The 17,345-nt window shown below is 44.9% G+C and overlaps 1 protein-coding gene across 1 annotated transcript in view; it reads right to left on the bottom strand.

The window, feature by feature from the left end:
* The window catches only part of LOC129459807 (zinc finger protein 208-like), a 231,224-nt gene that overhangs the window by 155,102 nt on the left and 58,777 nt on the right, over nt 1-17,345 (bottom strand).

The raw sequence follows: 17,345 nt of genomic DNA, 5'->3' as shown, positions 1-17,345 counted from the left end.
TATCGCTGGCTAAAAACACAGGTACTGTTCCTCTCTTGCCTGGTCCTTACTCTCAGAACAAATTATGACATAATTCCAGCCCAGCAACAACATGATGTGACTCTCTTGCCTGGCCACTGCCCTGAAAGAAAGTTGTAAATATCTCTGACACAGCACCCAGGTGATGTGATTCTCCTGTTCATTCCCTCCTTACCCAATTGTGGGATTGTCGCATATATCTTCATTCAGTTTACAGGTGTCATAATGACTCTCATAACTTGAGCCAGCCAATATGAAAGATACTGTCTCTCTTAGCTGGGCATAGGAAAATGGGTCAAATCCTAGGTCTCATTTTTGTATGAAGGTCATAGAGAATTACCACTGTCTCACATTTAATAGAAAGCCCTTGGGTGGTACAGACAGTGTCAACACAGAGCCCAAGACAAAGGTGAGGTTGTATTTGTCATAATTTTCTCAATTGAACATAGCCCATTTTTGAGGTCCTGAATCTTACAGGTGGACACAGTCTACATTTGAGATTGTGGCTATCATATGTAAACATGTAAGCACAGTTGGGATGGTGTTTCATTTTAAGCTCAGCTCATAGGAAGGTGAAGATTCTTCATTCTGGACTCAGCTAATTGGAGAGATGGTGATTCTCATACTTGGGCTTAAGAGCACAGGAATGATCATGATTCATACCAGCACAAATGTCTCAGAGCAGATTGAGAATCTCATGCACCAGGTATAAAGCCCTAGGGTGATACACAGGTAAGATTGTGACACTCACCAAGTCGACAGATAAAGATTGTCATCTTCCCACATGAACACAGCCCATTGTTAAGGCTCTGGATTTCACAACCAAAAGCACTCAAACGTTGGAAAATTGATTCTCATAGGTGAATCTGGTCCACAGATAGGTTAATGACGCTAAGACCAATATTCAGCACACCTGTGAGGCTGTAACTCACTCAGATAAAACAGTGCACTGGAAGAATTGTGCCTCTCATGCACTGTTCCAGTTTATTGTTGAGATGAACTCATGTACTAAGACTCAACATACATGAGGTGTTAACTCACATACCCAGAAACAGGATATGTGCTGGATTGTAAATATCATTCTCTGACCTTCCTACAGGTGTAAATGTGATATATCCCTCTGGCCAGCACCTGAGTGATTTGACTTTGTAGTCGGGGCCCAGCCCAAATACAGGATTGTGAGTTATCGCTGGACCCAGCACCTAGGTGATGTGGCTTTATTATCCTGCCTTGGCGCTGCCCAGAGAGGACATTTTTGGGACTCACTTCTGCCTGGTTCCTGCTTACAGGGGGGATTGTGACCTGTGACTAACCCAGCACCTAGCTGATGTGACTCCTTATCTTTTCATGTTCTTCTCTGAGGGCAAGAGATTGTGACACATCACTGCGCCCAGAAACCAGGTGATGTGTCTCTCCTTCATGTTCCTGAACCAAAAGCTGAGTCCAGAGAACGCTGTGATTTACTGCTGGGCTCGGCATCCAGGTGAGGCGACTTTGTTGCCTGTGTCCTGCTTTCAGGAGGAGACTGTAACATATCTCTGGCCCAGGTGAGATTGTGACACTCTTATGCACACAAAGCTCATAGTGAAGATTTTCATTATTGCACATGAATTCAGCTTACTGCTTAGTTCTGAATCTCATATTAGGAGGAAGTTAATAGTTGGATAATTGAGTCTCATACTTCGATGTAATTCACAGGTGGGTTGGTGAATATCAGACTAAGATTCAACTCACGTAGTAAAGCTATTACTCCACAAATAAGACAGTGCACATAAGGAACTGAAGTTCTCATGCACAGATTCAGTCCACTGTTGATACTGTGAATTTTGTACTCAGACCCAACATACAGCAGGTGTTGGCTCTCATATCCAGAAGAGGGATATGTGTGTGAGTTTTAGTCTTACCCTTGAACTTACCTGCAGCTCTGATTGTGACATACACTTCTTCCAAGCACCCGAGTGAGGATGTCACAATAAAGACATATACCCTAGGTGTTAGGTCCAGGAATGTCACATGAAATTGTGACACATTTCTGCACCTAGCACCTAGGGTATGTGTTTTTTATTCTTCTGCCTTGGCATTGCCCACATTGCATCTAGTTACATATTGCTAGGTCTCAAACTCAGGTGATGTGAATCTCCTGCCCAGATTCTGCCTGCAAGGGGAATTGTGACGTATTTCTGGACCCATCATCTATTTGATGTTACTCTCCTCTTTTACTTGGTACTTGCCAACAGGTGACATTGTGACACACCTCTGGCCCCAACACCTAGGTAATGTGAGTCTCCTTTTCTCCCTGGGCTCAGATCACAGAAGGGAGAGTAAATTATCCCAGGACACAGCCCAGAGGAGATGTGATTCTTCTGCCTGGTTTCTGTACATAAGTACAAGAGATAAATACATTGTGATGTATCTTTGTGACCATCAGCCAGATTGTGTGACTCTCCTTTATTGCAGAGACCTGTCCACAGTATGAGTTGTGGCATATCACTTGGCACAGAATCTGTGTTATGTGACTCTCCTCTCATGCCTGGGACCTGCTCACTGAGGTTGTAACAAATGGCTGGCCCCAGCCCCTAGGTTATTTTTCTCTTCTTTTCTTCCTGAGCCTTACTCACAGGAGGCATTTTGACATATCTCTGAAACCCTCCCCAGGTGATGTGGTACTGCTGCCTGGGCCCTTTTTTCAGGGTGTATTGTGCCATATTTTTGGGTCCAGCAGCAAGGATTACCTCTACTGCTTGGGCTGTGCCCAAGAAGAGATTGTAATGTATTGCTGGGCACAGCACCTAGGTGATGTGACTGTCCTCTCCTTTCTGGGCTCTGCATACATTCTGTATTGCAAAATACGCAGCACCTATGTGGTGTGACTCTTCTCTCATGTTTGAGCTCTTCCCACTAGAGTGATTGTGACACATAGATCAGTTCACCTATTTCTTTATGTGAATTCCCTCTTCATTCTGATCTTTACCCACACAGAGAATTGTGACGTATTACTAGGCTCTCACCTAGATGAAGTTACCCTTTTACCTGGGCCTTCCTCTCAGGGGTTATTGCAAGGTATTGCTTCCTCTCAGGGGTTATTGCAAGGTATTGCTGGACTTAAAGCCTAGGCTATGTGACTCTTGTAGACTGCTTAGCCTTTGCTGAATAAAAAATTGTAATGTTTCAATGGATCCAAGACCTAAATGATGTGACTATCATCTCTTGCCTGAGCCCTGAAAACATTGTGTTTGTGACATATGGCTGGGCCCAACACCTAGGTGATGTGACTCTCTTGCATGGGCCCTGCCAACAGAAGGCATTATAACAAATCTCTGGTTGCATCAATTATTTGATGTGACTCTGCTATTTTACCTGGACTTTGCCCAGAGAAGAGATAGTGACATATCTGTGGGCCAAACAGCTAGGTGTTGTGACTCTCCTCTTTTGCCTGTACCAGGCCCCCAGAAGGAATAATGAATTATCACTAGGCCTAGCACACATGCAATGTCATTCTTCTGCCTGATTATTGTCCACAAGGGCCACTGCGACATATCTCTGGGCCCATGACCTGGGTGATGTGATTCTCATTTTCTTTCTGGGACCTGCCCACAGTGAAAATTGTGAAATATTGCTTGCTGTAGCACCTACATTATATTACTCTCTACTCTTGCCTGAGCCCTGCCCACTAGTGTGATTGTGACAGTTAAGTGGGCACTGGCCCTATGTTATGTGATGCTTATCTTTTTTTCTAGCTCTACTTACCAGGGACATGGTTACATATTTCTTGTTCCCTCACCAAGGTGATGTGACACCTCTGCCTAGGCCTTTCTCTCAGGAAGTATTGTGGCAAATTGTTGTACCTGGCACCTAAGCAATGTGACTCCTCTACTTCTTGGGCTCTGCTCAAGGAGGCATTGTGAGGTATCCCTGGGCACAGGACCTAGGGGATGTTACTCTCCTCTCCTGCCTGGGCCCGGCATACATTGTATATTGTAATATATGGCTGGACCCAACAAGTAGGTGATGCGACTCTTCCCCATGAGCCCTGAAGACAGGGATATTATAAGATACTGTTTGTTCATCACCTAGGAGATATGACACATTTTTATTTCCTGGGACCTGCCAAATAAGAAGATTGTGACATACCACTTGATCCATCATCTAGGTGACATGAGTCTCTCTTTCTTTTTTTTGTCTCATCCTCACATGTTTTGGGTATTGTGACATATTGCTGGGCCCAATACCAAGAAAATGGAGGGCTCCTGGCTGGGGCCTGTCCACAGAAGACCTGGTGATGTATTTCAGCATTCATCACCTAAGTGATGTGGCTCTCTTCTTCTGCCTGCACCCTGCCTACAGGGAAGGTTGTGACATATTGCTGGCCTCAGCAAACAGATGATGAGTCTCTCCTAATTGGGCCTTGCCCACAGAAAGCATTTTGACACATCGCTGAGCCCATTACCAAGGTAATGTGGTTCTGCAGCCTGCATCCTGCATCCAGCTTTCAGGAGGGGATTTTGATTGTAACATATTCCTGGCTAAGTACCCAGGTGATATTATTCTTCTGCCTGGTCACTTCTGTCAGAGAAGATTGTGACATATTCCTGGCCCAAAACATAGGTGATGTGACCCTCCTGTTTGCTTCCTACCCACAGGTAGGGACATATACCTTGGTCCAGCTAACAGTTGCAATGATGACTCTATTAGCACACACCAGCCAACAGAAAAGATACTATCTGTTTTAGCTGGGATTAGAGAAACAGGTAAGATCCCATGTCTCCTCTTTGTATGAAGGTTATAGAAAATCACTACTTTCTTACACATTGTATAAAGCCCTAGCATGGAACAAAATGCCACCACAGAGCCCAGCATTTAAATGAGATTGTGTTTCTCATATTCTCACTCTACCATCCATTAGGATTTTCACCCTTATACATGGACAGAGCCCACAGGTGAGGTCCTGAATCACACAGATTGACACAGTCCACAGCTGGAATTGTTTCTCTCATATGCTACAGTTGGGATGGCAACTCATTTCTAAACCTAGTTCATAGGTAGGTGAGGACACTTCTATTTGGACTGAGCCAATCGAAGAGAAGTTGACTCTGAAAGAAGCGATTAGGGTAAAAATTGTAACCATGGGTCCATACCAGACCTCTGAGACCACCAGGGAGGTCTCAGAGGATATTGAGACTCTCATACATAAAGCCCTCAGGTGCTACAAAGTGTTTCCTGACAAGGCACAGCACACTTGTATGCACCTCCAGTTGACAGTAAAGATTGTCATACTGCCACATGAACACGGCCAACTTTTGAGGTTCTGAATGTCACATTTAGATGCAGTCAAAAATTGAAAAAGTGATTCTTATATGTGGATCCAGTCCACATGTGGGCTGGTGACTCTCAGACCAAGATCCGTCACACCTGTGAGGTTGTGACTCTACTAAGGAGGCAGAGTGCACAGAAGAAAGTGAGGTTCCCACACACAGACCTAGCCCACCATTAAGACTCATGACTTAGACCCAACATAAAGGAGATGTTGACTCCCATACTTAGAATTAGGTCATATGCAAGAATTTTAACTTTGTACCTGTATCTTTCTGCATGTGAGGTTGTGTGACATATGCCTCTGTCCAGAAACTAAGTGATTTGACACTTCTGCCTTGGCCCAACCCACAGATGGAATTTTGACATATTGCTAAACCCAGCACCTTCATGATGGGACTCTAGTCCACTGCCTTGGCACTGCCCACAGACAGCATCGTGACATATCACTGCCACTAGGCCTTATATTCAGTTAATATGAGTCTACCCTTCTGTTTTGTCACTGTGCACAGAAGGCATTGTGACATTGGGCTCCACACCCAAGTTATGTGATTCTCCTGCCTGTACCCTTCCCACATGGCCCATTGTCATATATTGCTGGGTCCAGAACCCAGGTGATATAACTCTCTTGACTTGGCCCTGCCTACAGGAGGCATTGTGACATCTCTGCAACCATTAGCTAGGTGATGTGACTCACTTCTGCCTGACCTCTGCTCACAGGGAGTATTGTGACCTATCACTGGGCCTAGCATTGAGTTGATGTGACTCTTCTATTCTTTTTAGGTTCTGCCTGCAGGACAGGGTGTAATGTGTCTCTGGACCCAATAGTAAGGTGATGTTACATTTTTGCCTTGGTCCTGACCTCAGAAAGCCTTGTGACATATTGCTGGGCTCAGCACCAAGATGATGTGAGTCTCTTGCCTGGACCCTGCCCACAGGGGGCATTGTGACATATCTCTAAGTTCATGAACTATTTGATGTGACTCTTCTCCCTTACTTGGGCTTTGCCTTTAGAAGAGATTGTGACATGTCTCTGATTCCAGCACCTAGATGTTGTGACTCTCCTCGTTTGCCTGTGCTATGCCCACAGAAGGTAGAGTGAATTATCCCTAGGCCCAACACATAGGTGATGTGATTCTACTGCCTGGTCATTGCCCACGAGGGCCACTGCAATGTATCTCTGGTCCCATTACCTAGATGGTGTAATTCTCCTTATTTTTCTGCTTCTGTCCCCAGTGGGGACTGTGACATATTCCTTCACCCAACATTTATGTGACGTGATTCTCCTCTCATGTCTGGACTCTGACCACTGTCGTAATTTTGACATAGGGCTGGGCTCATCTGTCTAGGTTATGTGACAGGTTATGTGACTCTCTTCTTTTTCCTAAGCCCTACCTACAGGGAGCACTGGAACATAGCTCTGGGCCCCTCACCAAAATGATGTAATCATCATTCTTGGGCCCTTCACTCAGTGAGTACTGTGACATATTGATGAATTCAGCACCTAGGTGAGGTAACTCTCTTCCACTTCTTGGGCTATGACCAAGGAGGTATTGTGATGTATCGCTGAGCCCAGCACATAGGTAATGTTACTCTTTTCTCCTGCCTGAGCTCAGCATAAATTGTGTATTGTGACACATGGCCTATCTTAACAACTATGTGATGCAACTCTTCTGCATGAGCCCTGCCCACAGGGGTATTATGCCATACTTTTTGTTTATCACCTGTGTGATGTGACACATTTATTTTTCTGCCTGGACTCTGCTAAAGAGGGTTATTATAACATATCATTTGGCCCAGCACCTACGTGATGTGACTCTCCTTTCTCCCAGGCCCCAAATATTTGGTGTATTGTGAAATAACACTGGGTCCAACACCTAGAAAATAAGAGGCTCCTGCCTGGGCCCTGCCCAGTGGGCCTTGTGACATATATCTGCATACACTATCTAGGAAATGTGAATCTTCTTTTATGCCTGCACCCTCCTAACAGAAAAGATTATGACAAATCACTGGACCTTGCAACAAGGTGGTGAGGCTCTTTTGACTGAGTCTTGAATACGTAGATCATTGTGACATATTGCTGAGCCCTCAGAGAAGATTGTGACATACATTTGGCCCCAAACCCAGGTAATGTTACTCTCCTGCTTACTCCCAATCCAGACGAGTGATTGTGACATATATCTTGGCCCAGCTCACAGGTACGATGATGACTCTCATACCTTGAACTAGCCAATGAGAGAGATACTGTCTCTTATAGCTAGGCTCAGGGAAAAAGGTAAGATCCTGGCTGTCCTGTTTGTACAAAGGTCACAGAGGTTTACCACTCTCTTGCATGTTGTATAAAGCCCTCAAGTGGTACAGAGTGTCATCACAGGTCCAAGGACACAAGAGATACTCTGTTTCTGGTATGCACACCCTGCCAATCCTTAAAATAGTCATCCTCACACAAAGACACAATGCACTGGTGAGATCCTGAATCTCACACGTAGACACAGTCTACAGATGGAATTGTGTCAGTCATATGTGAACATCTGGACACATATGGGATAGTGACCCATTTCTTAAACCCAGATCATAGGCAGATGAGTACTCTTCTATTTAGACATAGCCAATTGGGGAAGTGCAGACTCTCATACCTAAGCTTAGAGTGACATGTACAATCATGGGCTCATATCAGCATGAAGGTCTTAATGCAGATTGCAATTCTCATGCATATCATATTGTATTAGTTCATTTTCACACTGCTATAAAGAACTGTCCAAGACCAGGAAATTTAGGTAGAAAGGTTTAATTGACTCACAGTTCCACATGGCTGGGGAGGCCTCAGGAAATTTATAATCATGGCAGAAGGGGAAACAGGGACCTTCTTCACAGGGTGGCAGGAGGGAGAAAGTGAATAAAGAAGAAACTTCCAACACTTATAAAACCATCAGATCTCTGAGAACTCACTCACTATCATGAAAACAGTATGGGGGAAACTGCCCCATGATCCAATTACCTTCCTCCCTTGACATGTGGAGATTACAATTGTAGATGAGATTTGGGTGAGGACATAGAGCCAAACCATGTATCTCATAAATTCTTTGGGTGGTACAGAGCGTGTACTAACAGAGCCCAGCTCAAAGGTGAGATTGTGACACTAGTAAGCAGACACAGTCAAGAGTAAAGATTGTTGTCCTCTCACATGAGCATGGCCCACTGTTGAGGTTTTGAATCTTATATCTAGAGGCAGTCAAGGGTTGCAATGTTGACTGTCATACATGGATTTGTTATGCATGGATTTGTTGACCCTCAAACCATAATAGCACACATGTCAGACTGTGACTTATCTAAGGGGACACAATGCCCAGAAAACATTGAGAAGCTGCTGCACAGATCCAGTTCACAGTTGAGATTATGACTCACGTACTTCACACAACATACAAGACATGTTGAAGCTCATACCTAGAACCAGAACATGTGAGGGATTGATAATCTCATCCGTGGATTTTTTGAAGGTGTGATTGTGACATACGCCTCTGCCAAACACCTGACTTGACTCTCCTGCCTGGGCTTGGTTCACTAATAAAATGGTGATATATTGCTGGACCCAGCACCTAGGTGAGACTATTCTCAAGCCTTAGTGCCTCTTACAGGAGGCATTAGGACATATCACTGGGACTTGCATTCAGGTGACATAAGTTTTCTCTCCTACCTTGGTGCTGCACACAAGGAGCATTGTGACACATTGCTCATTCTAACACTTAGGCGATGTGACTCTTCTGCCTGGGCCTGGCCTAAAAAGGGGATTGTGATACCTCCCTGCACTCTTCACCCAGGTAATGTACTCTCATCTCTTGCCTGGAGGGATGGTGACATATCCCTGGGCTCAGCACCTAGCTGATGTGACTCTTCTCTTCTTCCTAGGTTCTGCCTACAGGGGAGACTGTTATATATATCCTGGGCCCAGCTCCAAGATGTTACTCATTTGCCTTGGCCCTGTCTTCAGAAGGTATTGTGACCTATTGCTGGGCCCAGGACCAAGGTGGTGTGACTTTCTTGCCTTGACTCTGTCAAAAAGGGGGCATCTGTGGGTTCATAAAATATTTGATGTATCTTTCTTTTCTTACCAGGGTCTTGCTTATAGAAGAGATTGTTACATATCTCTGTGTCCACCATCTAAGTGAAGTAACTCTCCTCACCCGCCTGGGCCATGTCCATAGATGAAATAGTGACTTATCCCTGGGCCCAGCACACAGGCAATCTGATTTATTTCTCCTAGTCTCTTTCTACAGGGGGCATTGAGAAGTATCTCTTAGCCCATCAACTATTTGATGTTTATGTCTTCTCTTACCTGGGCTTTGCCCGTAGGGGATGTTGTAACGTGTGGTCCAGCATGTAGGAGATGACACTCTCCTCTGATTGTTACATATTGCTTTGCTCACCACCTACTTGATGTGACTCTCCTCTCATGCATCATCCCTGCCACTTGGTGATTGTGACATATAGCTGGCTGTAGCCCCTAGGTTATGTAACTTTCCTCTTCTTCCTGAGCCCTACCCACAGAAGGCTTTGTGCCATATCTCTGGGGCTCTCACCTAGGTGATGTGGCTCTCCTGCTTTGGTCTTCCTCTCAGAAAGTATTGGGATGTATTGCTGGACCTAGAACCTAGGTGATGTGGCTCTCCTCTACTGTTTGGTCTCTGACCAAAAAGAGATCGTGATGTTTCACTGGGCCGAGCACCTAAGTGTTGTGGCTCTCTGCTCTCTCCTAGGCACTGTATGCAATGTGTATGGTGACATACGGCGTGATCCAAAACCAAAATAATGCAACTCTTTTGCATTGGCAACATCCACAGGTGTATTACCACGTATCTTTTTTTTTTTTTTAGCTCTGAAATTGAGCTCTGAAATAATCTGGATCTTTGATCTTTGTTCCCATCTCTCCTATTGAGTTTAAACTTTAGTCCAAATGCCATGACAATAGTCATAATTACTGTATGCCACAAAGTGATAATTTTTTTCTCCTCCTCCTCCTTTTCTCTTCCTTTCCACCTCCTCCTTTCCTCTTCCTCCTCCCCCTCGTCTCCTCCTCATTATCTCCCCTTTCTCCCCTCCACTTCCTCCTCTCTTCCTCCTCCTTTTCTCCTCTCTTTCTCCTCCTCTCCTCTTCTTTCTCTCATCTTTCTCTCCTCCTCCTCCATCTCCTACTCTACTCCACCTTCCATCATCTCCTCCTCCTCTCCTCCTCCTTTTCCTCTCCCCCTTCTCTCCTCCCCTTTTTCTTCCTCCTCCTTTCCTTCTACTCCTTCTCTCCTCCTCCTCTTCCTCTCCCCCACCTCCTCGCCTGCTCTTTCTCCTCTCCTTCTCTCTTCTCTTTTTCCTCCTCCCCCTCTCCTTCCCCTCCTCCTCTCATCCTCATCTCCTCCTCTCCTACTCTCCTCCTCTCCTCTCATTCTTCTTCTCTACTCCTTCTCATCCTCCCCCTTCTCCTGTCCTCATCTATTCCTCTCCTTTTCCTACTCCTCCTCTCCTCCTCCTCCCTTCTTGTCTTCTCCTTCTCTTTTTCTCCTCCTCCTCTCCTGCTCCTCCTATTTCTCCTCTCCTCCCCCTCTCATCCTTTCCATTTCTTCCTCCTCTCCTCATTTTTCACCCCTCCCCTCCTTTTCCTACTCCTCCCCTCCTCCTTCTACTTTCCTCCTCCTCCTTCTCCTCTCCTTCTTTTTCTCTCCTCCTTTTCCTCCTTCTCTTGTCTTCCTCCTCTCTTCCTCATTCTTTTCTCCTCCTCCCCCTAAACCTCTCCACCACCCTCTCTCCTCCCCCTCCTACTCATCTTTTACTCCTCCTATTTTCCTCCTTCTCCTCTCCTCCTTTCCTTACTCCTCCACCTTCTACTCTCTTTTTTCCTCCTTCTTATTCTTCTTCTCTCTTCCTCCTCCTTCTCCTTTTCTCATCTCCTCTTCCTCCTCCACTCTTCCTTCTCTTCTCCTCTCCTCCTCTTTTCCTCCTGCTCCTCCTACTCCTTCTTCTACTCTCTTCCTCCTCTCCTTTTCCTCATCCTCCTCTTTTTCTCTCCTCTTACTTTTCTTCTACATTCCTCCTCTTCATCCTCCTTCTCCTCTCCTCCTCCTCTTTATTCTTTTCCTCCTCTCCTCTTCTCCTCTTTTTTATTTTCCTTTCCTCCTCCTCATTCTCCTCTCCTCTTTTCTCTTCCTGCTTCTCCTCTTCTCCTCCATCTTCTCCTTCTCTCCTACTCCTCCCTTTTTTCCTCCTGCACCTCCTTCTTTTCTTCTCTTCCTCCTTCTTCTCTTCTACTTCTCCTCTCCTCCTGCTCCTCCTTCTCCTCACCTCCTTCTTCTTTTGCCTTCCTCCTCTCCTCCTACTGTCCTCCTTCTCTGCTGCTTCTCCTCTTTTTCTCTTCCTTCCTCTCCTCCTCCACCTCCTTCTTCTCCTCTCCTACTCTTCCTCATTTTTTTCACCTTGTTTCTTCTCCTCCTCTTTTTCTTTCTCATTTCCTCATTTCCTTCTTCTCCTCTCCTCCTTTTCCTTCTCACTTCCTCCCCATCTCCTTCTTCTCCTCTCCTCCTCCCCCTCTCCACCTGCTTTTTCTTTTCCTCCTCTCCCTCTTCTTTTCCTCTCCTCCTCCTTCTCTGCTTCTTCTTCTCCTCTTTCTCTCCTCCTCCTCCCCCTTTTTCTCCTCATCTCCTTCTCCCCTTTACTCATCTCCTCCTCCTCCTTCTCCTATTTCCCTTCCTCCCCTCCTCCTTCTCTCCTCCTCCTCTCCTTCTCCTTTCCTCTGCCTCTTCTCCTCCAATTTTTCTCTTCCTCCTTCTCCTCTCTTCCTCTTCCTCTCCTACTCTTCCTCCTTCTCCTCTTCTCCTCCCCCTCCTCTCCTTTTCTTCTGCTTTTTTCTCCTCCTCTCTTTTCCCCCTCTCCTCTTTCTCCTTCTCCTGTCTTCCCCCTCCTCCTCATCCTCCTCTCCTCCTCCCCGTCTCCTCCTCATCTCTTCCTGCTCCCCCTCCTGCTCTGTTCCTCCTTATTCTTTTCCTCTCCTCCTCCTCCTCTACTCCTCCTTTTTCTCTTCTGCTCGTCATCCTTTTCTTCTCCTCCTCCTTCTTCTCCTCCTCTCCTCCTTTTTCTTCCTCCTTCTCTTCTTCCTCCTCCTCCTTTTCCTTTTCTTTTTCTGCTCCTCCTCCTCTGCTCTTTCTCCCCTTTTCCTCCTCCTTTTTCTCCTTGTCCTCCTCTACTCCTTCTCCCCTTTTCCTCGTCCTCTTTTTTCTCCTCTCCTCCTCCTTCTCCTCCCCTCCTGTCTCCTCCTCCTTTTTCCCCCTCCTCTTCTTCTCCTCCTCTTCCTTCTCCTCTGTCTCCTCTCCTCCTTCTCATGTTCCTCTGATCCTCCTTCTCCTCTTCCTCCTCTCCTCTTCCTCCTGTCCTCCTTTGTCTCTCCTGCTTCTCCTCCTTCTCTCCTCCTCCTCCCTTTTTACCCTCCTCCTCTTTTTCTTCTCCTCTCCTTCTCTTTTCTTTTTTTTTTTTGAGAAGAAGTCTCGCTCTTTCGCCCAGGCCGGAGTGCAGTGGCACTATCTTGGCTCACTGCAAGCTCCACCTCCTGGGTTCACGCCATTCTCCTGCCTCAGCCTCCCAAGTAGCTGGGACTACAGGCACCTGCAACCACGCCTGGCTAATTTTTTGTATTTTTAGTAGAGACAGGGTTTCACCGTGTTAGCCAGGATGGTCTCTATCTCCTGACCTCGTGATCCTCCCGCCTTGGCCTCCCAAAGTGCTGGGATTACAGGCGTGAGCCACCGCACACGGCCCTCCTTCTCCTCTTCTTATCCTTTTCTTTTCCTCTGATCCTTCTTCTCCTCGTCCTCCTCTCCTCCTCCTCCTGTCCTCCTTTGTCTCTCCTGCTTCTCCTTCTCTCCTCCCACTCCCTTTTTTCTCCTCCTCCTCCTTCTCTCCTCCTCCCAGCTTTCTTTTTCTCCTCATTGCTCCTGGTCCCATTGTCCTCCTCTCGTGTTTATTTTCTCCTCTTCCTATATTCTTACTATCTTCCCATTTTCTCCTCCTCTCCTCTTCTTCTTGTTTCCTCCTCCCTTTTTCTCTCTACTTTTTCCTCTCTTTCTTCTCTTCTCCTCCTCTTTCTCCACTCCTTCACTCCTACTCCTCCTCTTACTGAGCTACTGGCCATCAAGCAGCACCCAGCACATGTACTGGCAGCCTCTGCAGCACTGCGGTAGAAAGACCAGATGTGCATCTATATTAGCTTTTGGAGGGTAGGAATCCGGCCCAACCCAGTTGGTGGAGTTTATTTATATATTTATTCTATGAGGAAGGGTCTTGCTCTGTCACCCAGGCTGGAGTTCAGTGGCACAAACTTATGACTCACTATAGTGTCAAGAGGTCCTCTCTCACCTCAGCCTCCCGAGTAGCTGGGACTGCAGGCGTGGCCCGCCACACCTGACTAAATGTCTTTTGTAGTGATGGGGGTCTCACCACATTGCCCAGGCTGGTCTGAAACTTCTGGACACAAGTGCTTCTCCTGCCTTGGCCTCCCGGAATACTGGGGTGAATTTATTTGTTATAGCCCCGCCGGGACTTGGATGGTGCAAGCCTCATTTTTTCAGACCCGTGAAAAGCATTCTCTAGTTTTGATGCTTTTTTAAGTAGGCAGGTAGAGTTTCTAAGACATATTTTAATCAGAGAGTCTGTTAGAGGCCAAAGTCTTGTCTAAAACCTCCTTGGAAACACACACAAAAAAACACTTAGTTTTGTGCTACTTTCAAGAGTCCACAGAACTTTTGCAGGAACGGATATGAATTCCTTCAAAAGGGTCTTGTGCTCCATTTCAGGTGAAGTTCACTGTTTATCATTTTTTAAAATATTGCTAAACTGCTTGCATGTTAGTATATCTTGTTTTTAAAGGACTTGTTGGATGTTTGATAATTTTTAGAAATGCTACTAATGCTTATGGATATATGGAATATCACTCTCTGGGGTTGTCTAGATATCACTTTATTTCTCGTCAGAAATTTAGACTCTAAGCCTTAAGCATGGCAGACACATGTTATGTGATGTAAACATGCAGCTCACTAAGCTGGCACAGGTGATCCATTCATACCTAACTTGTTACACCATCCAAGTGACTGCTTGATTTTCCTGCAACTAAATGTTCCCATCTGGGGGAACATTTTTTATTTTAAGTCTCTTCAGGCAGACTCCTGAGGTCTTATTTGCATCTGAAACAGGCACAGCATGTTGAAGGAAAAAAAATAAACCTTACTTTATTAGTCCTGCATTAGATCAATAGCTGTTAATTAACAACCTGGTGTATGCCAGGCACTGTACAACATAGGCGCCCTGGTAATAAATGGCTGGTAATAAATGTAGTTGTCAGAAGAACACAGTTCTGTAATCCTGGCACTTTGGGAGGCTGAGGCGGGTGAATAAACTGAGATCATGAGTTTGAGACCAGCCTTACCAACATGGTGAAACCCCATCTCTACTAAAAATACAAAATTAACCGAACGTAGTGTCACATGCCTGTAATAGCACCTATTTTGGGAGACTGAGGCAGAAGAATTACTTGAACCCAGGAGGTGGAGGTTGCAGTGAGCTGAGATTGTGCCATTGCACTCACCCACTCAATCAGTCAATGTAGTTGCCCTATATCAGGGGTCCTCAACACCGGGGCACAGACTGATACCAGTCTGTGGCCTGTTACAAACCAGGCTGCATAGCAGGAGGTGAATGGTGGGTGAGCGAAGCTTCATCAGTATTCACAGCCACTCCCCATCACTTGCATTACAGATCAGCAGCAGCATTAGATTATCATAGAAGTGCAAACACTATTGTGAATTGAGCATGTGAGAGATGTAGGTTGCAAACTATTTACGAGAATCTGATGCCTTAGTGTCTGTCACTGCCCCTCATCACCCCCAGATGGGAACATTTAGTTGCAGGAAAATAATCCCAGGCTCTCACTGATTCTACATTATGATGAGTTGTTTATTTCATTATATATTACAATGCAATCATAATAGCAACAAAGTGCACAGTAAGTGTAATGTGCTTGAATTATCTCAAAAGGAAACCATCCCGCCACATGTGCGGAAAAGTTGTCTTCCGCAAAACCAGACCCAGGTGCCAAAATGATTGGAAACCACTGTCCTATGTTATACAGTTCCTGGCATACACCAGGTAGCCAAAAAACTTCTCAGTGGGGTTAATTAGATAGAACTTTTAAAAGCTGTATTTGTCTTTTGATAGCTTGCTTTGTGTTTTTCTCTTTTTCTCTTTTCTCAGAGACAATGGGGTAGGATTATATATTGGATATTTCTGCTGGTTTAATTACTTTAAAATATTCCTTATTTATTTTGGTGTACCTTCCTGGACTAAGTTATTTTCATCCTGCTTTTTCGAAAGCATTCAGCAAAGATTTCACATTTCTACTCAGAGCAAAACTATTAGGGTTGGGTGGGTATATTGATTCCTGTTATAGCTGCTTTATGATCTACCCAAGGGCTGGCAATAAATTAAGCTCAGAATCCACAATTCCTAACTACCACTTAGCCCCTTGGAACAGCTGCTTTATAGAGTCAGCCTGATCTCAAAACAATGTAGCTTTAAATGTATACTGTTTATTTACCTCTGTGTATGTGTGTTGTTATTTTTAATAAAGAAGACCATTTTTTTTTTAAATAAATTCGGTTGATTTTGAAAGTATAAAGGAATTTAAAATGAAACTTTAGCCTTTGGTGGCATTGCCATTGATGAATATGATGATAGGCATCTTGTCAGTAGTTTTTCTACCTCATGGGATTGTTGTAAAGATAAAATAACTGTTCCAGAAACTCAAAACCTCCATATGGAATCAAGTGGTATATTTTGAGATCAGGAAGCTTTGTGGGTGTCCACTGTGGATTTCCTTTACAGAATGATAAAATTTTTAGTGTCTTGCTTTGGGAAAGGGTGCTACTGGCATTTAGTGAACAGACACTAGAAATGCTGCTCCACATATTACAATGCATAGGACAGCCCCAAATGTCAGGAGAGCTGAAGTCAATGAAGACTGCTCGAGAGGTGTAGTAGTGGCCTTTATTGCATCCACATGCACACTGGGTGCATTCCCTGTATTGCATGTGGTATATTTAGAAATCTGAAGTTCCATAAAGTAGGTAAGCTTTTATCTGCCTCTAAGGTGCCATGGTTGGCAGGGTCAAAGTTTTACAAGAAGCTTGGGATTGAGGAAAACATTAAGTGATGTTCAATGTATTTGAAAACTCCATAGTAAATAAGAGCTCTAGAACTCATCTTCTTCTACAACAACTGAGATGCATTGGCTCTGTAAAGCTATTTTGGTGGGTGGCTCAGTTTTCCCAGTCACCTCCTCAGTTATTTAGGAAATTCACACTGATGCTGTCATCTGCCAGTCTTCCTCATGATTTAAGTTATGTGGACTATATCTTTTTTAAAAATTCTTTGAATTATCTCTTACTTGCTTGACAGTTAATGTTTTTGCATTCATGGTCTCCCTTATTTTAATTTCTCAAGTTTTTGCAAAATTCTTACATAACTATCTGCACTTTTCATAGAACGGTGTTTCTGGTCTTCTGTCCATACATATCCTCTTGAGAGGGTGGATGTCAGCCAGCTGCCCTGGCTGAGGGATAGGGATAATATAGGGATGCAATAAAGGAGACAGTGATAATTTTTATGTTCTGAGAACCCAGGCCTCAGACCAGAACTGTCTAGTATAATGAAAGGAGTGATCTTTTAGCTAACCAGTGCCACTGGTCTGAACTTTGTCCTGCCCTCCACTTTCCACCCTATTACACAAGCAGGAGATATGCAAAGGAGAAGGTGAGAAGATGAGGAGACTGAATTCCAGATAAGAAAGGGCTGCCTGCAGTAAGGAGACAGTTGTCCCCAAAGTGGTGTGGGCCCCCACTTACCTCAGAGACATGGGCAACACTTGAGAATAGTTGTTTTAAAATTCTTTTTTTTTTTTTTGAGACAGAGTCCCACTCTGTCGCCCAGGC

The sequence above is a fragment of the Symphalangus syndactylus genome, chromosome 13, assembly GCF_028878055.3.
Source record: "Symphalangus syndactylus isolate Jambi chromosome 13, NHGRI_mSymSyn1-v2.1_pri, whole genome shotgun sequence".
NCBI classification, from domain to species: Eukaryota; Metazoa; Chordata; class Mammalia; order Primates; family Hylobatidae; genus Symphalangus; species Symphalangus syndactylus.
This window is presented reverse-complemented; position numbering and strand designations above follow the sequence as displayed.